Genomic DNA, 14,948 nt, shown 5'->3' on the forward strand with positions numbered 1-14,948 from the left:
AGATGAGGTTTGAGAAGAGGTGAGAAAGTTTGCCTTAGTCAATGTTCTACTGCTGTGAAGAGACATCATGACCACCACAACTCTTATAAATGAAAGCATTTAGCTGGGGCTGACTTACAGTTCAGAGCTTTAGTCCATTATCATCATGGCAGACAGCGTGGCAGTGTGCGGGCACACACGGTGCTGGAGAAGGAGCTGAGAGAGCTTCTACCTCTGGAACAGCAGGCAGCAGGAAGAGAGAGAGGGAGGGAGAGAGAGAGAGAGAGAGAGAGAGAGAGAGAGAGAGAGAGAGAGAGAGTCAGTCAGTCACGGGCCTGGCTTGAGCTTCTGAAAGCGCAAAGCCCACTCCTAGTTACACAGCTCCTCCAACACAGCCACCACCTATTCCAGGGAGGTCACACCTCGTAGTGCCACTCGCTAAAGGCCAAGCGTTCAAATATACGAGTCTCTGGGGTCTATATGAGTCTCTGGGGTCTATATGAGTCTCTGGGGTCTATACGAGTCTCTGGGGTCTATACGAGTCTCTGGGGCCTATACGAGTCTCTGGGGCCTATACGAGTCTCTGGGGTCTATACGAGTCTCTGGGGCCTATACGAGTCTCTGGGGTCTATACGAGTCTCTGGGGTCTATATGAGTCTCTGGGGTCTATACGAGTCTCTGAGGTCTATACGAGTCTCTGGGGTCTATACGAGTCTCTGGGGTCTATACGAGTCTCTGGGGTCTATACGAGTCTCTGGGGCCTATACGAGTCTCTGGGGCCTATACGAGTCTCTGGGGTCTATACGAGTCTCTGGGGTCTATACGAGTCTCTGGGGTCTATACGAGTCTCTGGGGTCTATATGAGTCTCTGGGGTCTATACGAGTCTCTGGGGTCTATACGAGTCTCTGGGGTCTATACGAGTCTCTGGGGTCGATCTGAACCACTCCTAGCCAAACCAGCCGACCCAGCCGAGAGATGGTGCAGAGAAGAGGCGACTAAATAAAGACACAGCTGTAAACAATCACCAAGCGTCCAATTGCAGAAAAAGCAAGACCTTATCAAAGGAGCCTGGTGTGGCAAACCATGGAAGAGTTGGTGCTTGGGTTTTGGAGGGATGAGTCCAGGACCCCCTGGGTGCCAGGGAGACAAGGAATCATGTCATCCCGAAGTCTCCAGGAACTACTAAATGCATTGGTGAGAGGACCTGGGGAGCCTCGCTATCTGGAAGATGTTGAGGCTTCAGAATATCATCTGAGCGAGGCCAGGATTTGGGAGTTAGAAGCCTCATTTGGAGGTTTTTGGTTGTGCAGAGCATCAAGAAAAATTCAAGTTGTGGTAAAGATGTGATGCAGTTTACTAGAGAGACACGGTACATAAAATATAAGACCTGAAGCCTCGGGCTGTCATGTGGTGGTGGAGCACACACCACACACACACACACACACACACACACACACACACACCACACACACACACACACACCACCACACACACACACACACACACACACCACACACACAGACACACACACATCACACACACACCACACACACACACACACATCACACACACCCTTGGTCTAATCCTCAGTCCTGAAAGACAGGGAGGAATGGATGGTTGGCCACTTAATAATGTAAACAACAGCCTGAGGAAGAAGGTAAGTAAATATTAACTGATAGCTCATTCATGTGGCATCCAGGTCATAAGGTGAACACGGGTGTGATGGATCTGGGATGCCATCACCAAAGGAATGTAGGCAAGGACGTGGTATCTGTGGGACGTGAGAAGTTTCCACAGTGCCTGATGCCCGAGCTGCTCTAGGTAACGCCCTCAGAAATCCACATGCAGCGACTCAGTTACTCTCAGCTAAAATAACATTGCCATCTCAGGTCGCACTGCTGTGATAAGCACCACAACCCCAACGAGTAGAGTAGAAGAAGGGTCCTTGACTCACACTCCCACATCACTGTTCATCACTGAAGAACGTCAGGACAGGACCTCAAACAGGGCAGGAACTTGGAGGCGGGAGCTGACGCGGAGGACAGAGAGGTGCTGCCTATTGGTCTGCTCCCTGTGGCTTGCTCAGCCTGCTTTCTCTGAAAACCTAGAACCACCAGCCCAGGCGTGGCACCACCCACAACGGGCTGGGCCCTCCCCCATCAACCACTAATTAGCAAATGCCCCACAGGCTTGCCTACAGCCTGAGCTTATGGAGATTTTTTTTCTCAATTGAGGTTCCCCCACTTTCAGGTGTGTCAGTTGACGCAAAAGACAACTACTTGCATAAGACCTAGGTGATGCAATTATGAAATTTTATGTCGGGGGACACTGAAGCATGGGATGGAGTTCTTGGGGTTCTGGGCTATGAATGAGAGATCAGAACACAGGCCCTGGCCACAGACTGTGTGGTGTAGTAAATGGATCACGGTGAGAAGTGCAGCCTTCTGCCTTCACGCCTCTGAACACGTATTTCCCCAAGGTCTCTGGTGGAAATATGCAGGCAGTGGCGGAGAAGTTGCCAGAGTTTAGGTCATAGGCATTAGAAACACGAGATAACTGAAATTGGTCTCTACTTTCATCATATATATATATTATAGATATTACATATATATGACATAAATTTTTTTTAATCCCAGAGATTATGTTTTTAAAGACAAAATTGGAAGCATCTGCCATCAACTCGGGCCCCTCGGCGTTTCATCCATCACTTCAGAAAAGAATCTGTTCAACTTCCTTTCCCTGAGATTCCCAGCGTAACTATAATGCCGTTGTCAGCACAGCCACATCCCTTTAGTTCAGTAGAATAGACCGCTGATGTTCATTTCCATAAATGAGAGGGCTTGTGCACCCTCGCCCTTCGGCGCCTAGGTATCTACCCCGAGGCTTTCATGGCTGTTCTTTTACCCAACTTTCTTCTTCTATGCGGGGTCCCGGGGTTTGGAGTTCAACTCCACGGAGGATTCGGTGTATGTTCCAGTTCTTGCCCTGTATTCAAGACAGAGCCGGAAAATCACCGGCGCGGATTCTCTAAGACTTTCTCCAACCAACCACAGCTGCCAGAGACCCTGGGAAGATTTAAGCCGGACAGAGCATCACCAGGTGCAGGTCAAACCCGAGATCTGCTCCTGCAGGTGTGACGCTGGTTTGTCTCACTGAGCGTGTTAAGTAGCCAGGCCTCGGACGCAGTGCAGGACCCTAATACCGCATCACATCCGGCAGCAGAAGATGGTAGACACTTAAGAGATGATGACAGAGACCTAGAAAAGGAGACCGAGCGCTGCAGTCTCACATTCAATCACTGCCAGCAACACGTTAGGATCCCTAACGCAGGAAGCGAGGAGGTCTCTGTGCTCTCGGGCACTAAGGAAACCTGGACTGTTAAGCAAACACAAGAGCTGTTCCTTCAAGGAAGGGATGCAAAACCTGTTACCCGCCCAGAAGACTGGAGCACAGCGTGCCTTCTTGCCTGGGAATCTTTGTACTATCTGAGCGGCCAGGGACTTTTCCAGCACCAGTTGGATCCCTCTTAAAACCCTTATTTTAAATCTGTTCTTCACAGACGGTCCATAGAAACTGGTTATGGAATTTACATAGTTTCAATGTAGTCACGTGCGATGTGTATTTAACTCACTTGTTCCTCAAGGAGATGTCTGTGTGCTTTGCTGTGCGTGCGGAAATAAGTTAGTATCACCGTAATGGTTTTCACCAGATTGTGCTGTGCTTAAATATGCCTAAAATAAGCAACTAGGGGTCATACTCCCGAAGTTCAAGCTACCGAGTTGTACTGACTGGAACTGCTTTCTTGCCTCCCGCAGATCTTTACCCTGCTGGCCATGAAAGTTTCAGAGACCCCTGCAAAGTGGAGAACACACAGACTAATTTTAAGTTGATAAAATAAATTTTATTAAGGGCCAAAGGGAACTTTTAGAAAGCAAAGCATTCTGGTATAAATAGAAAATGTGTCGGCTGGAGTTACCACTATACCAGACAGGGCTCACAAAAGAGACAGTAAACTTGTTGACATGCCAGTACAAACATCCAAAACTGAAATAAAAGCATTTTTTAAAAAGTTTAAAAATAGAGACCAGAACATTCACGGGTTATGGTGTGATGTCTTGTGGTATAACAAGTGTGTAATTAATTGAAAGAGCATGGAAAGTTAAAAATGACTTAGAATAGCAGTGGTTGAAAATGTTCCAAAATTAATGACACATACAAAATCAGAGATCTAGGAAGCTCTCCCCTCTGCCCCGCCTCACATACACACACATACTGAACAAAAAATATAAAACTACACATAAATACATGCAAATTGAAGGAAGCATACATATTCAGAAGTCCTTTAAGAAGACAGGATGGAAATTAAAAGCATTCTAAGTTAGAATTCAAGAGACCAAGAAGTTCCAGGGGTGTAAATATTCAAAGAATTGAAATAAAACCCTGCACAACATATTTAGAAGTCTTTATATGTTGATTTTTAAAAATAAAATATTTTGTATTCATAAAACTGTGTCAGACAAAAAAATCATTGAGAAAATTTATTGTTTCAGGTTTTATCTAGAAAGAAATGTTAGAAGCACAATGTCAGAAAGACTCAGACAGAAACACAGGTCTTATTACAGGCAGGGTGCTCAGAAGTGAAAGAAAATACAATATTCTATTTTTTTAGCCTAAACTGATCTAAAAGGTAACTGTTACAAGTAATATGGATAAAGATATGTTTAACAATAATGATGGGCAAAGTGAATGGCAGTGATCGTGAGGGAATACATAGGAAGTAGGAAACACCATACCTGAGACATATTTTTATTTGAAGTTATACTTAACTAAGTTGGATGATTAGTATTAACAACTTCCGGATAAATACAAAGTAGATACAGTAGTAAAATAGAAGACAGAATTCTAGAAAATGTTCAGCAACTGCAAGGAAAGAGTAAGATGAAAGAAAGGACCAGTGAACTTAGGAGAAAATATTGTAGGTCTTGATTTACAGATCAAATAGAATAAAACCGAACTTCATGCTGTCTGCAAGGAACCCGGCTTTAGCAGAAAGATGTGTGTCAAACGGGGGTAGGGAAAGACTTACCACACTGATGCTGATTAAAGGAAAACTGATGTCAGGTGGAGGCAAAGCGGAGTAAGGCAGAATCACTGTCCAGGAACCCAGCTGGGCACAAGCCTCCGTGTGGCCTGGAGGCCAGCGCAGGAGCTACCATCCTCATTGTGGTTTCTCAAGAAAGTGACAGGTTAGAACGCCTATCTTTAAAGCATACAGAATAGTATCTACTGTACAAGATCCTTTGAGAGTTAAATAAGTTGGTGCATTTGAATGGGTAAGTTCAATAAAATGGTGAATTTCATAATAGTTTGAGAAACTACTCCTGACTCTGGACAATATATGGTGATAATTTGAATTAATTGTTAATATTATTTAGTTCTGGGTGAGTGGAACTGAGAGCTTTGGCCCCACCCACTGTGGGGTGGCGGGAGGCAGAGGTGACTGGAACAGGACTCTTACAGCCCCAAGCCATCTTATCTGCTCTTGGCCCTCAGGTGGGGTGCCAGCTTACTTCAGGTGGGGTGCCAGCTTACCTCAGGTGGGGTGCCAGCTTACCTCAGGTGGGGTGCCAGCTTACCTCAGGTGGGGTGCCAGCTTATTAATAGATTCTGAGGTTCTCAAGTTTCAAACAGACTCATGATATGGAGCTTTTTTAAAGTGATAAATTACTAACTGCATTTGTTAAATTCAGAGAGAAATAGCCACAATTTCACTTGTTCAGTCCTCCTTAAGGAGGTAGCTTGACCCCAGAGTTCCTGAGGAATAGTGCCCACTGGGCCCTACACACCCCTGTCTTCCCACAGGGTCGGTGATCTATATGGGATATATTTGAAAGGCTGGCAGCCTCTTAGAGAGTCAGGTAAGGTGGATCCTTTGAAAACATAGTCCTCGGTCACGAACGGAAAGCTCAGAACGCCAGAGGTCTTGGGTGTCAAGATGTGGCTTCTAGGCAGTTTATGGTGCCACGCACCCCAACCCTGTGTCCTGAGCAAGTTGGCAGTTCTAAGGATGGTTTTGAGTTTCCCCCCACAGCTGTCATCCTCTGGCCTCTGAGATGCAGAGGGCTGCAAGGCAAAATTAGACTTATTTGTACATTTCTGGACATGTTTTTATGGAGCAAAGTCTATTACAACTGGTAAAAGTTCAAGCTGGTTCCAGATTTTTCTCTAGCAGATGTTGGTAGAAATGCCCTGTCAGTTGGTGTCCATTGTCCCCTCAGCCTCAGCACCAGGGCCCCTGCACAGTTCATACTGAAGCAGCTTTAGCAATGGCACCCCATTTACAGTATTTATGGTCGCATTTTCTCATTTCTTCTTCCCCCTCCTCTTCTTTTTGGTATATACTATGTATGTCTGAGGTGTGGGGGAGGGGGTGCACGCTGTGTGTCGGGTGGTATATTCATCTGTGTGTGCATGTGTGAAGGCCAGATGCTGACTTCAAGTACTTCTATCTATTGCTCTCCCTGCCAGTTCTTGGAGACTGGGTCTCTCACCGAGCTTGCAGTTTTCACTAGACTGGCTGGTCAGCAAGCCCTAGGGATCCGACTGTCTCCATCGCCTGCTGCCCAGGACTTGGGTTCCAGACACACACGGCCACACTTGGCTTTTCACTTAAGTGCTGGGGATCTGACCTCAGCCCTCATGTTTGTCCTTTGACCAGGAAGCCAGCTCCCAGCTCCCAGTCCCTCCTCCTCCTCCTCCTCCTCCTCCTCCTCCTCCTCTTCCTTCGTTGCTGCTATTTATTTCTCTACTGCTTTTTAAATCACATTAATATGTTTACAAATATCAGGCCATGATGTGTGCGCATCTGTGTCTCTCTCATGTGGATACTGACATTTGCCAACGCTTGGGGGGCCCTTATGTAAACTGTCACAGCATTTGTACCTAACATGGCCACATCCTTTGGGAAACTCTAAATTGTCAGGAGCTGACATCTAAAGCCTGGTATAGTATAAATGCTTCCTCTGTGTGTGATTTGTTTAAGGAGTGATGAGGAAACGCCGTCTGCACATGGTTTCTGGGGTGGTGTGGGGACGTGCTATGACACGCCTTCTGACTGTGTTGTCTGCGTCAGTGGCTCTGTGGGCGGGGACCCACAGACCTGAAGGAGGCGGCCCCTCTCCTCATTTCCCTTGGCCAAACCTCCACTCTTCTCAAACACAGCCTTAAGTCTTCTGAGATTGACTTTGCTTGATTTTTTTTTTTAGTAGTACTAAAAAATGCACTAAAATTTGGCCTCTCGCTTTCCTTTTCCGACGCAGAAAGCCAAAACACAGACCTGTCCACACATATATGCTGTGTTTATAGATTTGAGATTAATTTTCCATATTTCTAAATCTCACCAGGCATCTCTGCAGAGAGAGAGAGCTGACAGAACGAGTAACCAAAGCACAGACTGGAAAAACAAACCGATGTCTTTGATGTATAGCACCTTGGAAATCAAATCTTAATTCAACACATTTTATGCCCGAGTATCAGCGGCAGCTTTTTACTTAAATGAATGAAAGCCATTCTGTTTTCATGTCATCTTCAAGATCAAGATATTTAATCTGAAAAAAAAAATGCATGGTGTGATGTTTGCGATGAGGATTGAACCTGAAAGCATATTCTCTCAAACTGAATGTCACCGAGAGCACAACTCACGGCCAGTGTCTTCGATATTTAATTGTATACTTCACAAAAAAAAAACTTCAGTCCCCTTCCCACTGTCTAAATACAGCATGCACATGCCTTTACCTGCCCACTGAAAGTTCCCCGATGGACTTTCTCTTTCTCAAACTACCTATTTGGAAGATTTGCTAATGTCTCAAGCATCTGGCCTTCCACATCTCTCCCTTGCTCTCCCATCTACCCTGCGGTGGCAGCCACGACCTCTCTGCTTGTCATAAGCTGTTGTGGTCATTGGTTTACATGGGAAGAAGAGTCAGAAGGTGGGGATGTCTAGATGGAGTTGCCCTGGGAGCTTGTTGGTGGGGACTGCCTGGGTGACACTAAGACCCACACGCTCTGGGACTGCCTGGTGACACTAAGACCTACAAGCTCTGGGACTGCCTGGGTGACACTAAGACCCACAAGCTCTGGGACTGTCCGGTGACACTAAGACCACATGCTCTGGGACTGTCTGGGTGACACTAAGACCCACATGCTCTGGGACTGTCTGGGTGATACTAAGACACATATGTGCTGGGACTGTCAGACACTAAGACCCACAAGCTCTGGGACTGCCTGGGTGACACTAAGACCCACAAGCTCTGGGACTGTCCGGTGACACTAAGACCACATGCTCTGGGACTGTCTGGGTGACACTAAGACCCACAAGCTCTGGGACTGTCCGGTGACACTAAGACCACATGCTCTGGGACTGTCTGGGTGACACTAAGACCCACAAGCTCTGGGACTGTCCGGTGACACTAAGACCACATGCTCTGGGACTGTCTGGGTGACACTAAGACCCACATGCTCTGGGTGGCACTATTTTCAGGCTTGGGTCCTGAATTACATATGCAAAGAAACAGAACTGAGCCCATGCATGAGTCCTGGACGCCCAGCCCACTATCATGCTAAGTCCTGGGCCGGGGGTTCAGCCAGACCACACATGGTAAAATTAGGGCCCGTGGCATCCTGAAGAAGAGGTTTACAGCTCCCCAGCATGTCTAAAAGTGACCTGATTAGTTTTCCATTTCCTTTTAAGATGCACCTGTGCCATGTCTGTCTCTCAGTTCACCATGATGCAGTCCATCCTCAGCCATGGTCTCCATGATCCAGCAAGATTATTATCACTGATCTTTAATGTCTGAATCTGTCACTCACCTGAGCATGTTATAGGCGTGAAGTCAGTCCTTTGGGAACTCAGTTCATGTCTGACACATGCCTTGACCCTCCTGCTCCATATCTGAGCTTAAGTCAAGGACCTCTTTACAGGATAAGCTGGCTCAGTCTATTCTCCAGGTTCGACGACAAGGACAAATCAGGCCCCCTCCCCTTTATGGAAAATTGAGACATATTTATTGATTTTTTATCAATGTATGTATTTATTTAGAGAAACATGCATATCTCTAGCAGTTTGGTAAGTAGTGGCTCATGAACTTACTTACATAAGGCACTTGCACATGCATGTACAAAACACACAAGTGCAAAAACACATTGGAAATGCAGATAGCTTTCCAACTTGGTCTTTGCTGCTTCAAAAGTGAGAATTTGTTTTCTGGAGACTGCATCATTTTCAAGCCAGGGCTCTTTGGGCCCAGCCCCAGCCTTCTACGCATAGGTGGGCCTGGCCCAAGACATAGGGGTCAGCTTGGCCCACCCCTAATCACAGTGCCTGGGCCTGGTTATGACAGAAATATGAGGAGACCTCACACAGTGTTGAGCTTCAGACAACGAAGAGTCCTTAGGGAGCCAGCTCATGGCTTGGAGTCCTGGAAAACCCTGGGCCCCTGGGTTCCACTGGCTGTGTGCAAGATCCGTAGGTGTCTGCACCTTGTGCCTCCCTCTGTTCCTGAGGAAACCTACTGTGCTCAGCAAATGCCTGCAGGAGTGATGCTGGTGCTGAGCAAGCTCCCATGGAAGCCTCCATAGCCCACAGCCGCCCCTGCCCCCGCCCCCTAGCAAGCCCCTCTCAGCAAGACACAGCAGGGACAATTCTAGCGAGCACTCCTGTGGCTGAATGCCTGGTGCCCTGTTGTCAACTGTGCATAATACTTTACAGAGTAGCACCTGGATCTCAGGGGGGACCTGGGAGGCCCCTCCCCCAACTCTAGGAGCCCTTCCTGCCACAGCACCCATGGCTACCACGTGTAGTGATGTAGCTTCATTGAACCCCAAACCAGCCCATGCGTAAGGGCATGCCCCAGGATCTCAACCCCACCACCTTCCCAAGAACTCTAATCCTGAGATGAAGCAAGGGGCTGAATGGGAGGGTCCTCCCAGCCTGTGCTCACCCCAGCCTGTGTTCATCCCAGCCTTGCTCACCCCAGCCTGTGCTCACCCCAGCCTTGCTCACCCCAGCCTGTGCTCACCCCAGCCTGTGTTCACCCCAACCTGTGCTCACCCCAACCTGTGCTCACCCCAGCCTGTGCTCACCCCAGCCTGTGCTCACCCCAGCCTGTGCTCACCCCTGCCTGTGCTCACCCCAGCCTGTGCTCACCCCAACCTGTGCTCACCCCAGCCTGTGCTCATCCCAGCCTGTGCTCACCCCAGCCTGTGCTCACCCCAGCCTTGCTCACCCCAGCCTGTGCTCACCCCAGCCTTGCTCACCCCAGCCTGTGCTCACCCCAACCTGTGCTCACCCCAGCCTGTGCTCATCCCAGCCTGTGCTCACCCCAGCCTGTGCTCACCCCAGCCTGTGCTCACCCCAGCCTGTGCTCACCCCAGCCTTGCTCACCCCAGCCTGTGCTCACCCCAGCCTGTGCTCACCCCAGCCTGTGCTCACCCCAGCCTGTGCTCACCCCAGCCTGTGCTCACCCCAGCCTGTGCTCACCCCAGCCTGTGCTCACCCCAGCCTGTGCTCACCCCAGCCTGTGCTCACCCCTGCCTGTGCTCACCCCAGCCTGTGCTCACCCCAACCTGTGCTCACCCCAGCCTTGCTCACCCCAGCCTGTGCTCACCCCAGCCTGTGCTCACCCCAGCCTTGCTCACCCCAGCCTGTGTTCACCCCAACCTGTGCTCACCCCAGCCTGTGCTCACCCCAGCCTGTGCTCACCCCAGCCTTACTCACCCCAGCCTGTGCTCACCCCAACCTGTGCTCACCCCAGCCTGTGTTCATCCCAGCCTGTGCTCACCCCAGCCTGTGCTCACCCCAGCCTGTGCTCACCCCAGCCTTGCTCACCCCAGCCTGTGCTCACCCCAGCCTTGCTCACCCCTGCCTGTGCTCACCCCAGCCTTGCTCACCCCTGCCTGTGCTCACCCCAGCCTTGCTCACCCCAGCCTGTGCTCACCCCAGCCTGTGCTCACCCCAGCCTGTGTTCATCCCAGCCTGTGCTCACCCCAGCCTGTGCTCACCCCAGCCTGTGCTCACCCCAGCCTTGCTCACCCCAGCCTTGCTCACCCCAGCCTGTGCTCACCCCAGCCTTGCTCACCCCAGCCTGTGTTCACCCCAGCCTGTGCTCACCCCAGCCTGTGCTCACCCAGCCTTGCTCACCCCAGCCTGTGCTCACCCCAGCCTTGCTCACCCCAGCCTTGCTCACCCCAGCCTTGCTCACCCCAGCCTTGCTCACCCCAGCCTGTGCTCACAGCGTGGGTCTGACCCACAGGCTCGGGTGGTACCATGCTCCAGTTTGGTGGGTTCTAAAAGCACAGCACATCTTTCTGGAATGCTCCTTTGTGAGAACCCACGTCTGGTTCTCATGTCTGATGGTCTCTGGCCCTGGGGTCTCATCGTTGCAACACTGTATCTGTTGATGGGGTGGGCGGAAACACCCGCCTTCCTGTCTCAGCTGAACATGTCCTAACCTCCTCTTTCTGAAAGGTTCTGGCAAATACACTTTGCACAAAATTGTTTTTCCCGTCAATCATCGGTTTTGCAGAAAAATGTGCACTTGATTAAATTTCCATTACACTCTGAATAAAAAAAAAAAGCATTAGAAGAAATGAACTCCTTGAAAATATTTTTCTTTGAATCGAGTCTTCCCATTTCGTTAAAATGAAATAAAAACGAGGTCAGTGCCTCCAATTTGATTCTATAATCAGAATTCTTCATTTGAAAAACTACAGAAGAGTGAACACTTACTAATAACTTTATACCTGGTCTCTATTCTGTTCACAGGTACTTTTGTTATTCCTCAATAGCACACTGACTGCTGCTCACTAAATGTATGGGAAACTGGCTGTCTCTGCCGTGAACTCAACAGCCTTCACATTTAGCAGTGAGGCGTACGTGGCAATCATTTCAGAACATAACGCCCTTCGCTGTGTAAGTGTGAGTGAGGATCTGGAAGGACGGGGAGGACCTCCACTGTAGAGACCTACAAGGAGGCTGGACAGGAGGGACACACCGAGTGCCCGGATGGGCTCCCAAGAAACTGCGGCCCCCTGCAGTCTGCAGCTCTTTCTAAGTGGGTCAAAGTTTTCTCACTTCAGCGGTACCTACACTTTGACTTCCTGTGCTCCAACCCCAATGCCAGTCTGCCTTCCGACTGTAACATCTCCCTGTGGTGTGTCAGCATTTTCACTTCACGCTCCTGTCCATGGCAAAACAACAACATCATCGTCGTCGTCGTCGTCGTCGTCGTCATCATCATCATCATCATCATCATCATCAACAACAACAACAACAATAACAACAGCAGCCTCACTGGGACTGGACAGGTGGCTCAGTGGTTAAAGGCACTGGTTACTTTCCCAGATGACTGGGGTTTCAATTCCCAGCGCCCACATGGCAGCTCACACTTGTCTGTTCCAGGGGATCTGGAGGCCTTTCCTGTTTCAAATCCCAGGGCACTGCGTGCCTATGGTTGCACAGACATACATGCAGAAAAGTCACCCATAGTTAAAAAAGGCTACACTCCGTATGTTCTCTCTTCGTCTTTGCTCAGATGCAACTCTCTGTAACCAGTTATGAGAATGTTTAATATCTTCCTAAGGGCAGCTAACTGCCCTTGCCACCTCCACCTGCCTCCTCCACACTTGACACCAACAAACACGCTCTCTGTTGTTTGCTTTTAACCAGGATAACGCAATGGAATCATGGCTGCCATCTGTCCCGCTTACTATAGTCTCAGTGAACAAAATGGCAGTTGGCACATAATGATATATTTATTGCTTGGTGACTGAAAAAGCAAATTATAAATTCATGAGTGGAAGGACTGAGCAGGAAAAACTGGATTCTGTGGCTGGGGAATAAATTGTGATTCTGTCAGGGATAATTTCAGTTAAACAGCGGGTGTAAAATGAGATCACAGTGGCTTCTAAAGAGAAGTGAAAGCAGAGAGCAGAATAAACGGGCTTTGAAAGCCTATTCCTGAGCTTCTCGTGTCTAGCAGGAGCACGGGATGGGAGTTGGCACACTGGATACGTCAGGAGTCCTGAAGAAATGTTGTGAGGACAGAAGAAGCAATTAGGAAAACAAAGGCGAGAGGGAAAGGTCGAGGATTCTAAGGCAGCCAGAGGACACATGAGCCGGAATGGAGCCAGCCCAGGGGAAGACAGGAGATGAAAAGTCACATCTCAGAATGCAGGAAATCGTGCAGCTGTGTGGGTACAATTGAAGGGTGGCTTCTCACTTTGTGTCTTGGGATGACTAAGGGTCTGTCCATGCAAGGTGAAGGTGCCGGGGTGTATGCTTGAAGCTCAGTTTTGTGCAGGGGTGTGAACCCGTGTAGTAATACCCTTGCTGAGCGGAGGTTGCTGGTGGTTTTGGCAGGGGTGTCTCACAGGTAGTGTTGTACAAGAGCTGCTACACACTGACTGGCATAGATCTGCTACCATCTTTTCTACCATGATATCCCACTTTTGTGGGATCAGGACCACAGTCATCCTGATCTGCCCTAAAAGCTTCTAGAAGGATCAAACTGTGAGAGCACAAGGATTGATAGTCAAGCTCTGGAGCGCAGAGGCAGCCGCCACCCTCTAATCGTACTCTCATTGGCTGGAGTCAACGGAGCACAGGGAAGGGACAGGACCATGGACGGGAAATGAAACGTGTTGCTCCGTCCGTGTCTCTCACACTGCCATGGTGTTTAGTTCAAGCCTTTCCTGTTGATTGCTTTCTGGATGCCAAGTCACTGGACCACCTTACTGCGCCTGGACTAAAAGTGGCGATGGGCTTCCCCAGACTGGCCAGAACAGAGATAAATGTCCAAAACTTACAGACGGCACGCTGCCTAAGGGGGAGTCTGACTTCTCACAGCCACAGCTCTGCTGGTCCAAGGAATTCCTTCTAAACAAAGCATGTGACCCTGTTAGCCAGCTTCCTGTTAGCCACCATGATAAATATCTCTCAAATTTGAGAGTGAAGTGTAGTCCCAGAAGGGACAGGAATTATATGGCAAGCGTTGCTGAAGTGTGTCATCTTACTGGCCAGAGAAGCCTTGAAAAAGCGAGGCTTGGAGCAGCCAGTTTGCCACCCACCGGATGGGTAGTAATTCACCAGTCCTCAAGACCAAAAGCAAGAATATAGTGAGACATAAATGACCTTCTGAAAGCTTGTTTCCAGAGCTTTCTCTTCCCCATGCACTTCTGTACAACCCAACATCTGGGTGAGCTCACACGGTGACCCAACGAAAGTTAGACATGCAAATGTCATTTAATCACATACTTGTCAGATTCATAGAGCTTCTTTTTATTTTAGTAATATTATTTTAAAATTAGCCTCCAGAGTGACAAGTTCCACCATGGTCTTTTTATACACACTTTGCTCCCTTTGCTGCTCTCTTTCCATTTTCCTTCCTTGTTCTCAGCCCGCCCTGTGTTGTCGCTGCTCACCTCCTGTCGGCTCTGTTGTGCTTTAGTGTCACATGAATTCTGTTAGTTTCTTTCTCTCTCCCCCTTTTCTTTAGCCCTCCTTTGTCGTCTCATGGTTCCATGTCTACCTTTACAATCTTACACCACACACACACACCCACACATAACACACACACACACACACACATACCACATTCACACACACACACCACACATACCACATACACACACATACCACACACACACACACACACACACACACACATTCAGATCTAGGATCTGCTTATAGAGAAGACATGCAGTGTTCATCTTCCTGGGTCTAGACTACTTACTATAGCAGCTTTTATGGGTTCCTAACCTGTGTGCTCACTGGCCTATAGATTTCCTATGGTGGGGAACTGTTTTAATGCCTACTTCAGCGATCGGGCAACTGTAATGAAATGATCACGCCATATGTTTGAGCTCAGGGGTTAAAGTTTCTTTCTGTGGCCTCACATCTACACTCAAAGCG

General features: G+C 48.8%; 1 long non-coding RNA gene across 1 annotated transcript; it reads right to left on the reverse strand.

Annotated features, from left to right (window-relative positions):
* Positions 1–7,326: 7,326 nt before the first annotated feature.
* LOC311595094 lies at positions 7,327–11,389 on the reverse strand. Its single transcript, XR_014778313.1, has 3 exons — positions 11,254–11,389; positions 8,849–9,019; positions 7,327–7,587 (listed from the first exon to the last, which is right to left on the reverse strand). It is a non-coding gene; the product is annotated as an uncharacterized lncRNA (long non-coding RNA).
* Between the last annotated feature and the right edge of the window lie 3,559 nt (positions 11,390–14,948).

The sequence above is a fragment of the Acomys minous genome, assembly GCF_964271855.1.
Source record: "Acomys minous genome assembly, chromosome: 3".
Taxonomy (NCBI): Eukaryota; Metazoa; Chordata; class Mammalia; order Rodentia; family Muridae; genus Acomys; species Acomys minous.